The following is a 19,092-nucleotide window of genomic DNA, read 5'->3' on the forward strand; positions in this document are numbered from 1 at the left end:
ATAAATAAATACATATTTTGTCCATATATTAATGTTTTTTATATTCATTGTTAAGATTAAAATTGTTATTATGATGTTCCAGACCTTGGCGTTCTCTATGCGCACCTTTTCATATGTGGATTTTAATTGACTAGACCTGCAGCCGAGAATACTTTGCTTCTTTTGAAGCTCTGTTAGGCTGAGACTTAATAACCATTGACCGCTACACCACAATGTTGCTCACCATTTTCTGATTTCAACAGTCATCTGTGCACAGAACAAAACAGCCACCTGTATTTGGTCCAGTTTATTTAATTGTTCCACAAACAAAAAAAAAATCGTTTCTTTTCTCCCCTGCAGCAAAAAGCAAGAGTATTGATGGTGCACACAAGCACAGCAGTCTGAGAGATGCAAATTTTGATGGTTTGCAAATGGAATTTCTACAATATAAAGCCTTGTTAGTGCAGGAGTAGCAAAGCACTAAGGACAATCAAGACACCTTGTCACTTGCTTCTTCTTTTTTTTTTTATCTCCTACCTCCTTGTGAAGAGAAAGCACTTTGAATGTGCTAGTTTTTCTCCTACATTTACATAACAAAGCCCCCAAGAATAAGGTAGAGCGATGTGATGAAGCAGCTTCTACCACTGCTTCTGAACACCCTTCAACATGCCTCACACACACACACACACACACACAAGAGTGGAGGCGTGTGCACATCCACACATCCGCATGTATTCTCTGTCTTTTTTTATCTCTCAATAAAAGTATCTGACAGCCCCAACTCCAAAGATCCCCAATGCATGGCTTCACACAGTGGCTACGCAGTCAGCAAAATAAATTGAAAGCATTAAGAAAAAGTGAAAAAAGGAAGAAGTGAGAGGCAGAAAGTGAGACAAAAAAAACACCATAAAAACAAAATAACCTCTGCACCGACTACAACCCCCCCGCCACCTACATATAACAACCCCTACCCTACACCCGGCACAGCTTCCCACTTGGAAAGAAACAGGATGAAATGACATTATGCATATGAAAATGTCCAGAAAGATGTTTGATTTATGTATGCATTAGATGCAAATTCTATTACGGGACACAAGGCGGGCTGTGAGATTTCCCACTGAACACTTGGCTGCCCTGATCAAACCCCATCTCATTAATTCAGACAAGGGGGAGAAAGATAGAGGGAGTGAAAGAGGAAGAATTGGAGGAAATTTACAACCCAGACACAGATTTCTCAAAAAGCAGGAGAGGGAGAGAGAGAGAGAGAGAGAAGGGGTGGTGGTGGTTGGTAGTTGAAGGAGCAAATTACAATCTTCCCTCTGAGGCTGAAGCTGAGGATTTTCTGACCCACAGCCTGCACAGTCCAGAAACATTGTAATGGGACAGGAGAGGAGCAACAAAAACAACAATTAATGTGACTAGGAATAATGCAGTATTGTGGGAATAGACCTATAAGTGCTTGAGTATCAATGTAGTGCATATGTTAACTAGACTTTAAATAAATGCAGAGGAAATTCATCTTTTCAGCTACTTCTATGGAATGTGTTTCATGTCGTCGATGGTTTTCACTGAATTTATTTGCTTTTATTGATCAGAATCAGAATTTGCTTTATTGGCCACATTTTGTACACATACAACTAGACAGAAATACCAATAATGTACTTGATGACATAAGTTTAACACTAAAACTGTGTGTTAAACACAAATAGATGATCTTTACATTGAAAACCATTGTCAAACGAGATTATGAACATGTCATACAGCAGTCAGTGACACTGCATGCTGCACGTATTTTGTTTAATGTCAAGACAATCAGAAGTGAGATGACTGCAAACAGGGTGGAGTACGAAAGAAAGTACAGTTTGAGGGGAGAAATGCTTCTTGTCCCCACCCGCCCCTGCACTGCTGCTGGATACACACAAACCCTCCCTCAGTCAGGTCTGATACTATTGCATTAAGATGAAGAATGCAGCATACAAACAATGTTAAATAATTTATGTTCACAAAGACCAAACAGAGAGACAACAAAAGTTACATACTGTAGCTTTAATCCACTGCTGAGGCTGATTCTACCATTGAACCAAGCAAAAGAAGAGGGCACAGTAAAATTGTGACTGGTTTCCTTTTGGACAGGGCCTCAGTCTGTAGCTGAGGAACATCTTCTGCTATGTCGTGAATAATCTGTTAATTATGTTTCCTGTGCACTTACTTGGTTTTATGTGATGCACAAAAAAGTTTTGGCAGTATTTTGACAGTTTAGTTTATTCACATATCTAGCACCTTCATTGTGTGTGCCTGGGTGTGGGGTTTTTGTTACCCCACAGAAAAATGTGTGAAGGGAGTATAAAAGGGTCATACTGAGTATCATGGTGGTTATATAATAAGGTAATATGGATAGAAAAATCACGTTATTTATTATAGCCTGGGTCTGGATATCTGTTCCCACTGTTATAACTGTACTAACAAACTGGAAAAAAGAGGCCTCACTGCCTCACAACCATCTGACAGAGGAGGAAGTGAGTGGTCATATTCTCTGACATGCCATAAACAAACCTGTAATCCATCATCAGTGGCTTCACTTGCTGCAGATGTGATCACAGTTTTACTGACTGGTTACTGGAGACACTACACATGTCCTTACTGTTGGTTTTACCTTCAGATAAAGCAATATGGGAAAAAATTACTAAACCAGTGATTTACCAAACGCTCTCCCATTCACTTAAAGAACTGTCAAACAGGAAGCTGAATGAGCCTATTTGCACACTCTTTGAATGCAAACTACTCTATTTGGCAAGACAAGGCAGTTTTATTTATTGAGCACTTTTCATATACAAAGGCAGATTCAAGGTTGCCACACATTAACATTGGCACAATGAAAACATTGTAATAAATCAATACACAGTCAAAAGCATGAAAGAAATTAAAAGTTTAATAAGATTATAAATGTTAACTGAAGAGGTCAAAGGACTATGAAGAGGAGACATTAAAAAAATAAAAGTGTTAAAAAATGTTGGAATAGTTTAGGTAAAAGCACTTTTGGTCTAGTTTCAATATCTATTATTAAAGTAGCTAATTAAAAGGACAAAAATCATCCCATCTGACTCTACAGCGACCTTAACCCCACCTATCTGCAAAGACTGAGGCCCTGTCCAAACAGAAACAGCACTAAACACAAAAACACAGCAGTGAGGAAATGTCTCCATCCACACAGAACGCCCCCCAAAAATGACTCAAGATGCTGTAGTAGACCAAACAACAGTGTTGGCGACTTTACAGACCTTTGACAACTTTTGTTTATTTTTCCAAAAAGCGACCATAGCAAATGTAGCAAGTCGTAACTTTCATAATCCTGATTACTTTACGAGAAGGGAATGGTCTGTTCTTCCACATGAGTGAGCTGCATCTAGGTGTATTTAGTCAGTCTGACTGTAAACACACAGAAAAACACTGTGACCACACAGAGTCACAGACAAGTATGAGCTGTGCAGTGCAGCTGACCGTGTGTGGAATAATCACTAAAAAAGTTTTCTCTTATTTAACAAAAAATAAACATTTTTGGTCTCCTGAAACGCCATTTCTGTGTGGACGAAACACTGATGTGATAAAAACCCCAAAACAAAACTGTGGATTCACCTACACACATTTCTGTGTGGATGGGCCCTTAGATGGGAATGTTGGGAGCAACATCATAGACAACACTCCACAATTGCAACTTGACTGGCCAATGTGTTACTATTTTGCATACAGAATAGTTCAGAGGCGTCACCTGCAACCAGGTTCCTACAGGATGATACCAACTGTCAATCCCAGTGGTGTCCACTCACATGGCATATGTTCCTCCTGTTCCCAAGTGGGAACAACAAAATTGACATCATGTCCTATTTAAGAAGAACTGTGAACTAGTGATTGACCTTTATAAATGTTTACTGACTCATTGGCAAGTATAAGCAAATTTTCCCATACACATGTATGACAAATATCGGATGACAAATAATATAGTGAACATTGTGAAAGTTCCAAGATTATATTACAATTCTTACAAAAAGGTTTACAAAAACTAATTTGTTACCTGTGTTTAAAATAATGTAATACTGGTCAACTCCATTTGTTCATTTAACTTGTTTTCAGTAAAGTTAAAAAAATAAAAAATGTTTGTATACACAATGCATTGTGGGTAGTTATGCTGCCCTGTGGATCCTTTTAAAATGTGAGTTATCATTGAAGTGTCAGCGCAGTGAAACTGTCCTTCCGTAAATTCCAGTGATGTAACAACCTTGAAGTTCAGCCATTTGAGAATCCCTTCGTTGACTTTGAGAAACACCCATATTCTCGCTTCCTGGTAAGTGCTCCAGGTGAGATAAGGCTGACTGATCGATTCCTGCATAGAGAGCTGCTCTCGGCCTATAGTGAAGGTGAGGATGAGAAGAAATAAAAACATGAGGGACATGTCCCCACATCTCTGTGCATCTCAGCATTAAAGCATGTCACTTCATCAGTCCCCGTGTTACATGTGACACACATGTCAGCCCTGCGTGCCTTTGAAGGCTCGTATATGAAGTGAATGTGGAAAGATAACAAATAAGAGACAAGACAAGGTGAGATGGTGATCGAGAGAGGCTGACTGCAGGTGATCCTGGCCCCCTGCTCTCTCTCTCTCTCTCCTTCCCATCACTTCCTCCTGCAGCCCTGTGTATGATTGAGGTCAGACAGGGAATTCTTCCCTGGCCTAACTAATGTGATTGCATCAGAGCAATACCCTTAAACGACATCACACCCCTGATCTGCATACTAATTGGCCCTGCTGTGTCCTTGACACTGACCTTGACAGGAAGAGGCCTTCATCCCCCCCTAGGATGGGTTAGGAGGGTGTTGTGTGTGTGTGTGTTTTTGAGGGGGTGGTGGTGTACAGCGTCTGTCCATTGCTCACATTTTTCATGCAAAGTCGCCCTCGTTCTGCATAACCTCTTTCCGCCCTGCTGCCCCACCCCACCCCCTCCCGAAACCCAACCCACCACTGATACACACACATATACACACACACCCTTGCCCTATGGTACCCCTATCTCTTCTCTCTATGCATCAATGCAAATTATAACAATGGCCGAGGCTTTATTCGGCGGGGGTAAGCCTGCGTGACCTTCTGTGACGGAGAGCAGCAGAGACAAAAGGCCATTTCTCTCTGAATAAGCACATGGACAGCAGCATCTCCCCATTCTGGGTATACGAAACGAGGTGGTGGTGGTGGTGGTGGTGGTAGTAGATAGGGGCCAAATGCAAAAGAGGCTACAATTGCAGGGATTTTTTAAAAGCTAAAAGAGAGAAGAATGGAAATGAATGCAGAGCGAAGCAGTGGAGGGAGAGAGTGGAGGGAAGCCACGGTTCTTTGGAGGGTGCTGATGGAGGATGTGCTGGGTTTGTTGATCGGTATGTAGCTCTGTGGAACAGACAAGAAATGCTGGATAAGAGATTTGCATGTTTTATTTACGTCTCACCATTACAAATCATAATTGTGTTGGGGTCTCAAACCCAAGTAAGGAGACCTCATGAGCATAAAGTCTGGTCAGGAGGAGGAAAAGAGAAAACAATTGTCCAGTAGAGGTGGGGGATATGAGCTCAAAATTAGCATAGCAGTTTGCATAATTTATAATTTCAAAATAAAAGTGTTTGCTTGAATACAGAAGCAAAACATATTTATGATGAAACATGAAACAATTATGCATTTAATCAATTCAGGGGCTTCAACTTTGAGAGCTCTGCTGTAGAATTAGGAGGTCCTAGAGAACAGCTCTCACAAACTGCACCATCAATACTACTACTACTACTACTACTACTGTAGAATAATTACAGCTCTTGTAGTAAAACGGGGGAAATCAATTATAATTATGTCTGGAAGGGGCAGTTCGACAGAGGCCAGTGCACCTATAAAAGTAAATGTAAAGTGTAATTTGCTTCAGTCTCTCGAGTTGAAATACGTGACACTGAGTAAAGTAATTCAAGAGACATGATGTTGCAGAAGCCAGTGTTTGCTAAGATTCTTGCAAAGTCACAATGTGATACCAGAAATGGATGACAGTTGCAATACTGTACGTGAGCACCATGAGTGAGCACAAATGGGCCGCAGGAGACTGTGGAGAAGACAGTGAGCACAGGGGGAAAACATTCTGACATCTTCGAATGTCAATGAAATGAAAGGTCGGCCTCATTAATTGGAAAACCTCATATTAATGTGTTTAAAAAGGAAAAGAGAATAAGAAGAACATTGTGGCTTGACATTTTGTTTGTTTGTAGATAAGAAGACGGCGCATGTCTTTCCTCAAATACCTTCACACTTACACTATAAAAGTGACGTTGGAGAAGGTATTAGCGATCAGAAGAGCAAAATGACGATGTCATTAACATCATGATTCTGCCATCCAATGTAAACCCACAAAAGCAGAGCAGTATAAACCTGTAGAACTGTATAAAACAAACCACCTAAAAATATGCAAAAAATACAAAGTAAAGCCTAGGAGAGTCCCTGTGGATATCTCATTACGTGTAAAACCATTCACATGACACATTTTAGCTCTCATTACACATTTGCTCTATCAAATATAAACTAGGTATATCTCTGGGACCTGAAGGTCTTGTGTTTCCAGCAGATAAGTGTGGCAGATGCACTGTGACTAACCATAATTAGAGCCCTGTGGTCTATTTGCAAAAATAGTCCATGGGTGAGTTGCTGCTCCCAAAATGAACACACTAAACAGCTCATCACCAGGCTAAATCTTGTAGAATGCTAATGCCCTGACTAACCTTATGGAAGTCGTACCGGAAGCATTTTGGTCTGTAGTGGATTCTACTCAATAAGTTTTAAAAGCCTATAACACAAACAGTCATCAGTGGCTGCTGGTGAGATTATTTGTTGGATGTGCACAGTATTAGCCTGGCTAATGCCAGAGTGCATCTTAATCTCATTTCAGATTGAAGCCGTGCCTCAATTCCGATTCTTGACTCTCAGGATATGCATTTGTTGTCAAAATGGTGTCACAGCACCACGATGTAGACTCTTCCAATTAACACATGAATTGTCGTCTCCTTTGAATGCGGCCGATGTTTGCCCATCCGCAAAAGACATCTGGTGTACCATATCCAAGAATTCTTTGTGTGCCAGTGGCAGAGTAATAAGGACGGCTTCTATCTCTTCCTGAGTGTGTGACCGACACTCATGAAGAACCAGACTAAGAAGTGAGACACAGATTGAGCAGTGAGTCTGGAAAGGGTGTAGCCACGTCCCACATCCCACTGCCTGGTCAAAGGGGTCACACACTCTAACACTTTGTTGGACCACCTTTAGCTTTACAGCACTCATCCGCTGTGGCATTGTTTCGATAAGCTTCTGCGATGTCAGAAGATTTATTCCCGTGTTGCATTCATCTTTCACCAATATCTTGTATTGATGATGTGAGAGTCGGACCACTGCTTAAAGCCTTCTTCAGCACATCCCAAAGATTCTCAATGGGGTTAAGGTCTGGACTCTTTTGGCCAGGCAGTGTACAGTGGTTGGTTGTTTGGCTCTCTATGTGGCCCTGTGATGGACTGGCGACCTATCCATGATATATATATATATATATATATATATATATATATATATATATATATATATATATATGTATACATATATGTGAGTATATATATACTCACATATATGTATATATACTGTATATATATATATATATATGTATATATATATATATACATACATATATATTTCCTTGTGTGTACATTGAGAAGTTTACTCCGTGCCCTGCCCTAATGTGTGTCTTGTGTCTGATTTGCCTTGTTTTGGTATTTTTCTGTGCTATACTTATTGCTATTCCCTCCTTCTTTAGTTTGAAAAGAAAGACTTTTTCTTTTCTTGTTATATTGCTATCCTGCATGGGTCTTCCGTTTGTGAAACATAACACCATAGACGCAGCCCAGTGTATTCTGTTTGAGTATTCCTGGATGTGCATGGACCCCGTGCATATTTCCATACATATAGGAGAAGGTTTTTAGGAGAAAATGACCATACAGTTATCAGTGTTTATACGGTGAGTTTCAGAGGGGAGATGTCGGACAACACTCGGGATTGTAGCGTTATCACCGAAACAAATGGATTTGTTTTGGGGGCTCGATTGTTCCTCCAGCTCTGGCTCTTCTGCAGTCTGGTAGTTTCCTGTATACAAAGAGAGGGACATGAGTCCCAGAGACTGAGTCTTAAAGGCATGACAGTCTCCTTTATTTTGAATTTGTGTAACTGCTACACAGTAACATTTTTCTAAACTAGTCATTTGCTTTGGCTATACTGCCTATATATATATATATATATATATATATATATATATATATATATATATATATATATATATATATATATATATATATATATATATATATATATATAGATATATAGATGTATACATATATATATAATCTGCACTATGAACATTAAATCCCGTCTTTTTTAAGAACAATATAGGAAGAAGTATGTATTCTTTACTTATACAAGTTATACAACTACAACTTTCTTACTTTAGTTTGAATAAATGAATTTAGGTATTACCGATTTAAGTACACTTTTAGTTTGTCAACCATTGTCTTTTTTAAAGTGTAGGTTAGGAGTCTTACTATCCTTTGTGGAATTGTTGTCTAGCTGTGATTATAGGCATCACTTGTCTGAGAGCACAGCGACTTTAATCAAGCTCAGGTCGTCTCACAGCATCTTTAACAGCGTTCCTAAAGGAAAACGACACAAAACACAAGAAAAGGAAAAAAAAAAAAAACGTAACCTTTTAACCAAAATGCCAGTTTGAACTGGAGCCAGGCTGAGTGAGGAGATATTTCAGCTTCCTGCCTGCTGCCCTTGGGACAATGCAACACACACCCACACTCACACACACACCATGCACTTTCCCCTTAATGTCTGGCAATTTGCCACACTGTCATTGACAAGGTAAGTGTTAATGTCAGCGGCAGAGATAGGCAAAGCGGGGGAAAAAAAAATACACTTCACAACAATGAAACACTCCTTTGGAGATTTTTTTCTACCTCTTTCTTTTCTCCCTCACCACCTCCTCCTCCTCCTCCATCTCCTGCTCCTCTTCTTCTTCCTCTGGAAAAGGAAAAAAGGTGTCAAGTTTGTGACAAGTGAATTGTTTTTTTTTCTTCTACCCCCTCTCTCTCTCTCTCTCTCTCCTCGCTGTGATGGCATCAACGATGCAAAGTTTGTGGAGTTGCGTTCTTTTGCAGATAGTTTGACCTACTTTGGTTGGCGTGCTGCACAGCTGCAGTATTTTTCTGAGGATGATCCCGAAAAAAAGATTACCAAAGGTAAACAGTGCATGGGATGAGCTAAAAACTGATTTAGCAAATTTAGTGAGAAAATGTGTTGATGAATCAACATGTAGTGTAATTTATTGTAAGTTTGGTGAATCACACTAAAAAACACAATGTACTGTCCATGAGTGAAAACATTAATTTATGTAGGATTTGAATGCTATCAGTGAAAAATATGGATCTTCGAATATAATATAAAACATCACAATTGAGTAACAATAATATTAATAATTTTATTTTGTATTTCATAACCACATGTGATGAACAACATGGTGAATAAGAATATTGTAAAAAAAAGTTATACATAGTAATTCATGAAGGGGAAAAAGGAAATATATATATATGCCTTTTCATCCCCTTTCATGACCTATAAATATGTTGTGTCTATGCACCAACAAAATTAACAAAAGCTGTTTCTCTTTTAAATAATACAAATAAAAAAATAAAACAAAACTTGACAAAAAGTATGATATTGAATATAGTATAGGAATAGAAACTTAGAATGCAATAAAAAATAATGATGATGAATATGCACATCGTACTAAATGCATTGTTGATTTACACATATCTATTTACTATATTATATATATAATATATGAATCTTCTCTGTCAAAGATTTGGTTGATGCAGTGATCGGTTACTGACAGCATCTGTGTTGGATAAAATGTGTCTAAAATGTGACAAACTTGTCCATTGCTGTCTATGAACTGCAGTACATCATGTGTTTGGACTCAGTACCACTTCATTTAACATCACACAGCACCTGTACACTCCTGTAAACTCCTGCCGTACGTCAAACATGCTCGCGACTGTGTGTAAAAAGACTGACGCTTTGAGAGGAGGAGTAAGTGACAATGATGTTCGTCACTGACAGACAATGACACTTTTAATGACTGTGTTTGGCTGCCTCAGGCTACTTTGACCCAAAACATGTCACAGCTTATCTGTGTCTTCTGCCATACAGTATGTGTGGAAGTGAGAAGTTCTCAGAACTCTTTTACTATCAAAAGGGTTAAATTGAACAACTTTAAGGACACAGACATATTTGAATCACAACACACTGCAGTAAAGCAGACTTAATTTTTAATGAAAAACATTTTAAATATGGATTGGAACACATGGGAAAGTTGTGTAATGCTACAAACGACTGTTATATGCACTGTTTGGACAAACAGTGGCATTATGTTCAAAATGGAAACGAGGAGTTAAATATATATGCCACATATTATGGGATGCCACAAAGGTTGCCTACTTCATGAAAGATGGAACCTGTTTTTCCAGACTCATTGTTTATGGATTGTATTTTACAATCCTGCATTTTATGACGTTGAACTTGACTATGTGTTTGAGTCTGTTTAATGAAATCTTGTATTCATGTTTTACAGTAATAAACTGTTAAAAGGCTAAAATGACAAGGCTGACAGTATTATCATATAAGATGTACCTTACAGAAGGGACTGTGCACACATATATATATATATATATATATATATATATATATATATATATATATATATATATATATATATATATATATATATATATATATATATATATATATATATGACTGTAGCCATCAGTTTTTTTACTGTCATTTAACGGATAATTTTGATTGTTTATGCACAGCAGCTTCTGGCAAAAGTAAATCAATCACAATCAATACTGAGAGAAAACAGAAGACATAAAATAAAGACACAGAAAGGATCAAGAGTATGTATTTGGGCTGACAGCACAATTTGCCCTGGGGTTGTGGCTGACTCTGGCAACCCTTTTTTAATGAAGTTAGGGATTCAAAGACAATAAGTGTCTTAGCAGATGCACAATATACTGTTTTTAGTAGTACAACTAATGTATAAATATTCACAGCTTCTCATACTTTATATCAGGAGACCAACTTATAAAAAAGCAATTGTTGCAAAACCAAATATCATGTTTCTGACAATTTGTACTGGCTTTTTTGACTTAATTATATGTTTGTTTATTTTTTGGTCTACAAATAGATACATTTCAAAATGTTTATTTTGTTTTTTTTTTGTTTTTTTTTTAACAAAAGCAAATTAATAACCTACTGACCACACAGCACTGTTAAACTGTATTGTCTTTTATTATTATATTTTATTGTATTATTATGTTTGCATTTGTGTCAGAAAGGTGCCAATATATAAAATTTATTAGTATTATTATTATTATTATTATTATTATTATTATTATTATTATTATTATTATTATTATTATTATTGTCATTATGATTATAATAATAATAAATAAGTGAAATGATAAAAAAACAAAAATAAAGTATCTCGGAAGATGGAGACTAGAAGAGAAGAAGCAAAACATGGGATACACATCTACACTTTATCACAATTTAATAATTTCTATATCATAAATGATACATATATTTAGAGTTTCATAATGGATTGGAGTGTCTTCTGTTCTGTTATGGTCACAGAACATGTAAAAAAAAACAGATTTTTGTGTTGTATAAGATAGAGCTGAGTGCCCAACGTGGACACCAAAAGGCTGTGGTTCTGGGTTCTCCAGTGTGACCTGAAAATTATTTGTAAAAAAAATAAAATAAAATAAAATCATGTCCCAGTTTTTGTTCAGTTTTAAGGTGAAAGACGTGGGTGGAGGAGGAAAGAAATGAAAGGAGTTCACCCTCAGCGTTGGTTGTTTGGTTCTGTGCTAAATTTACAATAAGACATGGTTGAATGGTGTCACAGTGAGGGGAAGCAGTGACGGGCGGAGGCCTCTGATCATCCCCGAGTATCTTATCATAAGGACCTGTTCAGCGATGACAGTGGCGGGTCTCCTTCTCTCCGTTTGAGACGTTCCTCTCGCTCCAAGCTCCAGGGTTTGATGTCCCATTAAAGAGTCCTCACAAACATCAGTCCAGTCACTTAGAAACAGGAAGATGGACTCGAGGGACGTTCAAGATGTTCGTCATTAGACGTCAGTGCCGTTCACCCGACTCCAAACCATCGCCTCGCTGAATTAAAAAAACAACATGACAACTTCAGAAACCTTTGGGTAGAAAGAGAGAGAGAACTGAGAGAGGCTCGCAGGGAAGAGTGTGTGTGCGTGTGTGTGGGTGTGTGTGTGTGTGTGTAGCAGTGGGGGTGCACTTAAAGATGTTTAAAGGCGAACGAGTAGGAGATGGGCTTTGTTAAAGATGCGATTCCCCTGGGTTCCTCTCCTTGAGTCACTGGGATCTGATAGCGCGACGCTTCCTGCTCGAGCAACACCTCCTTTGCTGGGGGGGAGTTAGGATGGTGTGTAATTATACTGCGAGGGCTTTCAGGGCCTTGACATACCTGTCACCTGGGAAGGAGAGGGATGAGGATACATCTGCATACCTTTCTAGTTGCAACTTCAGAATAGAAACTTGTCCTTTCTGGTTTGTGTTTCTCCTTTTCTTTTTACCATGCACACCCACACCATCCTCCCCCGTCCCTACACTCCCCCTCCATGCATTCGCCTGAAGAGGCTTGTTTTGGAAGTTTGGGGCTCATTTGATGACTTTTCGGCAAAGACAGAAAAAAGGAAGGAAGAGCAGAAGTGCCTTTGATTTGGATTTGAAAAATGGTTACTAATGAGAGGAGATAATCATTGTAAGGGTTCAGACTTTTTGTCACTGATTCAAGTGTCGTTTGAACACATTCATTTCATCATTTCCACAATAACAAATTAAATGTAATAAATGATGGCGATAACCAGTGATCAGACATGATAATGAAAAAGCAATAAAACAACAGTCGGACTCTTTAGCAGGCGGCGTGGATTCACTAATAACCTGAACAATCAGGACAATGCTCCTCTGAGATGATTATCATAAGTGGATTATTTCCCAGAGTTCATCAGTACACATTTCCACATGCTGAATACTTTCTTTATTATGAAGGGCAATTTGTCTGCGAGCATCCAGGCTACATGTGTAAACTGCAGCATTGGCTGACCTCATCTCAGAAGATTAGTGCAACGCACACCAAGAAATGTTACAGCTTTACAGCTCGAGAATAGCTGCATTTGAACGTCTCTCCAGTGTTTGCTATGTAAAAAATTTGAAAGGCACTTACGCGTGGTGTGTGTGAACTAGCGCACCACAAATATGATTATGACTTAATTTTCTGATTTATCTATGACAGAAGACATCATGTGGAGAGAGGTAGAGAGAGAGACCAACAAATATGTACAACTGCTAAAATAGTAAGAGATAGTTAAAAGATAGAGTTATATATATATACATATATATGTATATATATGTATATATATACATATATATGTAAAAATACAGTGAGAGGTTTCATTTTCTTGAAATTGTGCTGGTTGAACAGATCTTTTCTCTCTGTTTTTGCTGAGAACATCAACAATAGCGTTAACTGACGTCACATGTGATCAGAAACTCCGGTCTAAAACAACCGGCGCCACCAGCTTTACTTTTACAATGAAAAAATCCGAGTCGTCTGACATATTGTCTGATTTATTTGTTGTCTAGTACGTCTATAGAGGAGAACAGCGCAGTTTCCTGCCGGAGGGCGTTACCTTGCTTGTGTGAGCTCTATTGACACCAATTGCACAAAAATCATCCCATGGAGCATCACATGCGATGGATGCGTTACATACAATAGATGCGATACACCTGGTGTGAACACAGAATGGCCCTTTCCCCTTTGTTAGAGGGAGTGAGAGGCTCTGGGAATATGAGACAGCACAGCACTGGCCGCAATAGTCAGCAGCAGCTTTGTACTGGACGACTGGACCCCACTGTGTTCCCTTCATGTCTAACAGCAGGGTAAAAATTGTAGCAAGGCCTCTTTACATGTATACAGAAATGTCCTGGACAAGATGCTTATCTTAATAGATGAAGTAGGAGCAAAAAGGAGTATAATTTTAATCAAATCGCAGCCCCAGTGGTGTGACGGCCCTGAGTGCTATCGAAGCTCAAAATTCATGTTGTTGGGGGGCCAGGAGAAAAGGGACTCAGTGGGTGGTGTCTCGCAGTGTAATTATCCCTCACTTACAGGTATTTCTGTTGCCACAGTCATTATCTTCCCTTGTAAAAAGGAAATCAATTTGTGCAGATGTATATGAGGAGTGTGAGATTGCCCAGAGGAAAAGAAAATAGGAGAAGAAAGGCATTCTCATGAAAGAGGGACAGTGAAAATTGAGGCTTGTTATTGGTCGGCGTGCGGGGCTTGTTTGTTTGTTTGCCAGATTGGCTGCAGTTAGGGTGGTGTCGCATTCAGGGGGGAGAGCGGCGCGATGAATAGCGTGCCTTTGAATTCAACTCATTATTAAGTTTTATTACTGTGTTCCAAACAAAAGCCTGGTGTCACTTTTACCGACTATAAATTTCTGTTTGTGTGGCTTCTGTGAAAGAAACCCACAAATTCAAAAGTGCATGTATTTTCCCAAAACATAAATGTGAATGAATGTGCCTGGACTTTTTTTTTTCAAAAAGAAAGTTCATCAAAGCTGAGAAAAGGAATGAACTAAAATTCACAGATCACATTAAAAAAAAAACAAAAAAAACACAAGCTTACATGACCTTTATAAGGCCTTCAAGGCCTGCCATGAAGCTTCTCATGATCAAGTGGACGCTGAGTCTATTTTGATTACTTAATGAAAGCATTTATGAGTTCATGTTCATTATTTCCTTCAGTCTTGGCCCTGGGCAGTGTAATGAGACCACGAGGAGGACACACGACATGCATTACGGACGGCCGTGGTCTGGAGTTCAGTATGGCTACTGATGAAATTACTGCAATTAAGGTCAGTGAAGCTGTAGGATGGTCAGGCGAGACATCACACAGAGTCCTAGGCATGACACCATTACTGTCCGATCTGTAAACGAGCTGTCCGCAATGGTCAGAGCTCATTTCTAAATATCCAACAACATTTTTTGATCATTTTGGGCAGTTGTATAATGGGAATGAGAGCTGGGGTGGGGGTCCTGTTCCTCTGTGGTGTCCAGCCCAATTAATCGCGTTGCAGCCAATGCCTGTCTATGTGTGTGTGTGTGTGTGTGTGTGTGTGGGAGGGGGCTTAACTGCCTCGGGGTGGTCAAGACAAGGCCAAAGCACATGCCGGCAGTTTCTGTGTGTGTGTGAGACCGTGTAATGATGATGATCGTGTTGTGTCCAGCTGCCTGGACATGAAGATGGGACACTACTTATCGCCTGGCTAAGCTTCCCCACTGAGGACACATCTACTAAGATGAGCGCCTAACACTCAGATTGCACTCCGGGAGCTAAAGTGGCCAGAGTCACGTGACATCCGTCCAGCTGATCCGTGGTCTGTTCCCATCACGTCTGGGATAATGAGGCCAAGCACATGCCTGATGCTTATTGCATTATCGACCCCAACGGAGCAACTGTAAGTATTAACCGTCATTTTAGAAAACAGCAAGAGTTCAACTGCAAATCACTTTCCTTATTTGAGCCACTTACTCCCCACTAGGGTTGACCACTTCCTGATAATAAAATGAGGAACAGGGTGTTAATGCTGTTTGCATATTGCACTTTACACACATTGTCCCCCCATGTACCTGATATGTAACCTTGTATCAACCAAATATGAGTTTAACAATCGCTGTAATCATTTGATTATATTTATGCATATTTCTGAATCTTTTTTTTTATTAGTGTCTTCCTCTCACCATTTTACCTTCACTGTGTCTCCATTGCTACAATACACAGGACTCACGGTGAATCAGGCGACCAATTAAAAATGCCCATTTTCTGTTGGAGAGTAATGAATGACAGACAGTCGGAGAGGGCCTGACAGCAGGAGGAGAATTTTATTTCCCCCTCTTACAAATACCACAATCTTCATTAGTGGACTAATCTGTCATTTTCCTGTCATGGTTTTTGCACTGACTTGGTTATCATGTGAAAATGGTTCTCTGATAAACCTTTAATCAGTTTCACTCCGAGAAGCTCCCAGATCATCCTCAGACAGCCCTTTGGTCTTACAGTGTATTGTACCTCTAGAATAATTCATGGTATAGACAGTATGGTAAGTAAGGAGTGGCTCTTTGTGCAATAATGATGTAGATAGTTGAGTGGAACCACATGGAGGAAAGAGACTGAAGAAAAATAAAGAGGTCCACAAAGTTAAACTTTTTCCCCTGCCTCTCACCTGACCTAATTACAGCACCTTGTCGCTGTTAGTGCAGCACTTTACCTTTGGAGTCCGACGTGCTTTCAAATCCCTGACTTATTCTCCTGTTCTGAAATGTTCCTCTTTGTTTTGCTGCCTGGGTCGTTGCCCTCTGGGGACGCTGTTTGTTGTAGAAGGTTGGGAGAGAGAGGGGTTGTTCTTCTTCGCTTTGGTTTGGTAAAGAGAATAAAAATAACTTCTGCTCGGAGGCTTTTTTTTTTCACGTTAGCTGTGAATACATGATTTAACTCCGCAGCAAATACTAACTTCCAGTATGCACTGGGACAGTTTGCAGCTGAGGATGAAGCAGAGTATAGCGAACATGCAGTATAGTTCAAGGAATTGTTGAGGTAACATGTTGGGCTGCAATGTTTCATCCATTATTAATCGATTATTCGATTGATGAATTAATCGTCGACTCATTTTATGATCGATTTATCAGTTTGAATGTTTTCAGATTTTTTCCAGCCACTTAAAAATGATTATTTCCCGGTTTCTTGGCTTCACAGAAGAAAGCCCTAGTTACAGGAAGTACTGGCACATAGTAAGCACTGATTGCCAAGTCAAAACTAGGGATAGTTCTATATAATTGATACCGATAGCATAACGTTGAGTATCTACCGATACCGATATCGGTCCAATACAGTGATTTTACAAAGGCGGGAAAAACACATTTGTTCTGCTGCATTTGCCAGTGATAGCCATTACAAGCCAATTCAAAAACATAATTGTAGCAAATGTTATTTTTCCCATAAAGAAGAAATTAGCAGTCTACTAACTAAAAAAAAAAATGTTGACACTTCATCCCACCTTTGGACAACCACTCTCTCGCACCCAAGTTGGAGTGTTTATCCACTGCTGCCTCAATCAGTAAGTTTAAATGTGTTATATTGTCAATTTAATGTTTGAAATCCTTCATTTGGATTTACTTAAATGACTCATCTTTACCAAATTAAACAGCGGTATGTTTTAATGAAATTAAAACGATGATTTTCTTTATGGACTTTGGTTCAAGAGTTGTGAGAAGTTTACAAACTTTAATTTTCAAGAAATGGGTGTCTATAATGGCAAGATGAAGTGGTATGATACAGTATTCTTCTATATGTGTCTACATGTGTCTCCACTGTTTCCACTGAGGTCAAATATACTCAACTCAACACTCACTTTAAGATGTGATAACAGCTATGTTGCTCAGTGTAACAGACACTAGTTATATTTCCAACAAAGAAATGCTTAATTATCATTGTTTGAAATTAGAAAAAACAGTGTGGGGAATTAACTGTCTAGTCAGTTGTCTTGAGACAGCCAAGCTGTATGTTTGGATCTGCAACAGCTGTTCACAGACACTGTCGGCTCGGAGCTGAGGGCCTCCAACACGGCCACCAGAGGGTGAATTACGTCACCTGCAAGCTTGTGCTACATAAATATCAATGCATGGGCTTTAGTTTTGTTTCCCACCTTCTTCCCTCTGGATCCAGAGGGGCGTTTGTGTCCTTCTGCAGCAACATCATCTCTCACACACGCAGACATAATGGCACCTTCTACTCACATACACACACAGACAGAATAATCAGGAGTGTTACCTAGAGGCCTGCAGGATGGTGGGGTTTGCCAGTAGAGGCCCCAAATCTTAGATAATCTGTGTCATTCATATTCTGCCGTCTGACACAAATGATCTGATAATGCTCATGTGAAGTGAATTAACATCTGTTGTTTGAATGGTCTTAATGTCTGGCTATTCATCAATTTTACAGCATTACGTTGTTGACCAGAGGTATGTGTGTGTTTGTATGTGTGTCACGTTTATTGGAAACACATAGAGGGTTTGTTTGTGGTGGATACAGAGGAGACATCCCTATACTGTTTTTCCTCATAGACACATGGCTATCAAGATGATCAGTATCTGCATGGCCCACTTCACTGTGGCAACCACATGAAGTGTAGTTAATCCAGAATAATATTACATAGAAGTAGAGTGTATAAAAGTATAATACAATTCACTTTATTTAAATTAGTTCAATGAGTCATTCAATCACTTTAATCATACAAATTTAGTCATCAGACACAGTGAGCTACTGTGTACCTCAGTGGGCCTAGAGTACAGCACAGATAAGAAAAGCTAAGATAAATCATTTATTAGTCCCACAATGGGGACATTTACGTTGTCACAGATAAAGATAATAAATCATAAACGTGCATTTTTACAAACTCACATAGATATACACATTCTTCTTTTCCAAAAGATATGAGTTCATTATAATCATAGCAAACACAATAGTATAAAATACTACACTGCCCAAACCATTATTATACAAGTCAGGGACCAATGTGGCATCTATGTATATGTATGTATGTATATATATATATCCTATATAACATATTTTGCATATCCTTACATCATGATAATGAATCTTTTTTTAAAATATGCTACATGATAATCATCAAATGTATTTAATTGAATAACTGTGAAATGTATTTATTAAAAAAAATAGATGAGTTTGACAAAATAATGTTTTAAAAGATCACTCGACAACACATCTTTAATTTTAATTATTTGTGTTATATCATTCAATTCATTGTTTCTAACACATAAAA

Source organism: Solea senegalensis, linkage group LG16 (genome assembly GCF_019176455.1).
Source record: "Solea senegalensis isolate Sse05_10M linkage group LG16, IFAPA_SoseM_1, whole genome shotgun sequence".
NCBI lineage: Eukaryota > Metazoa > Chordata > Actinopteri > Pleuronectiformes > Soleidae > Solea > Solea senegalensis.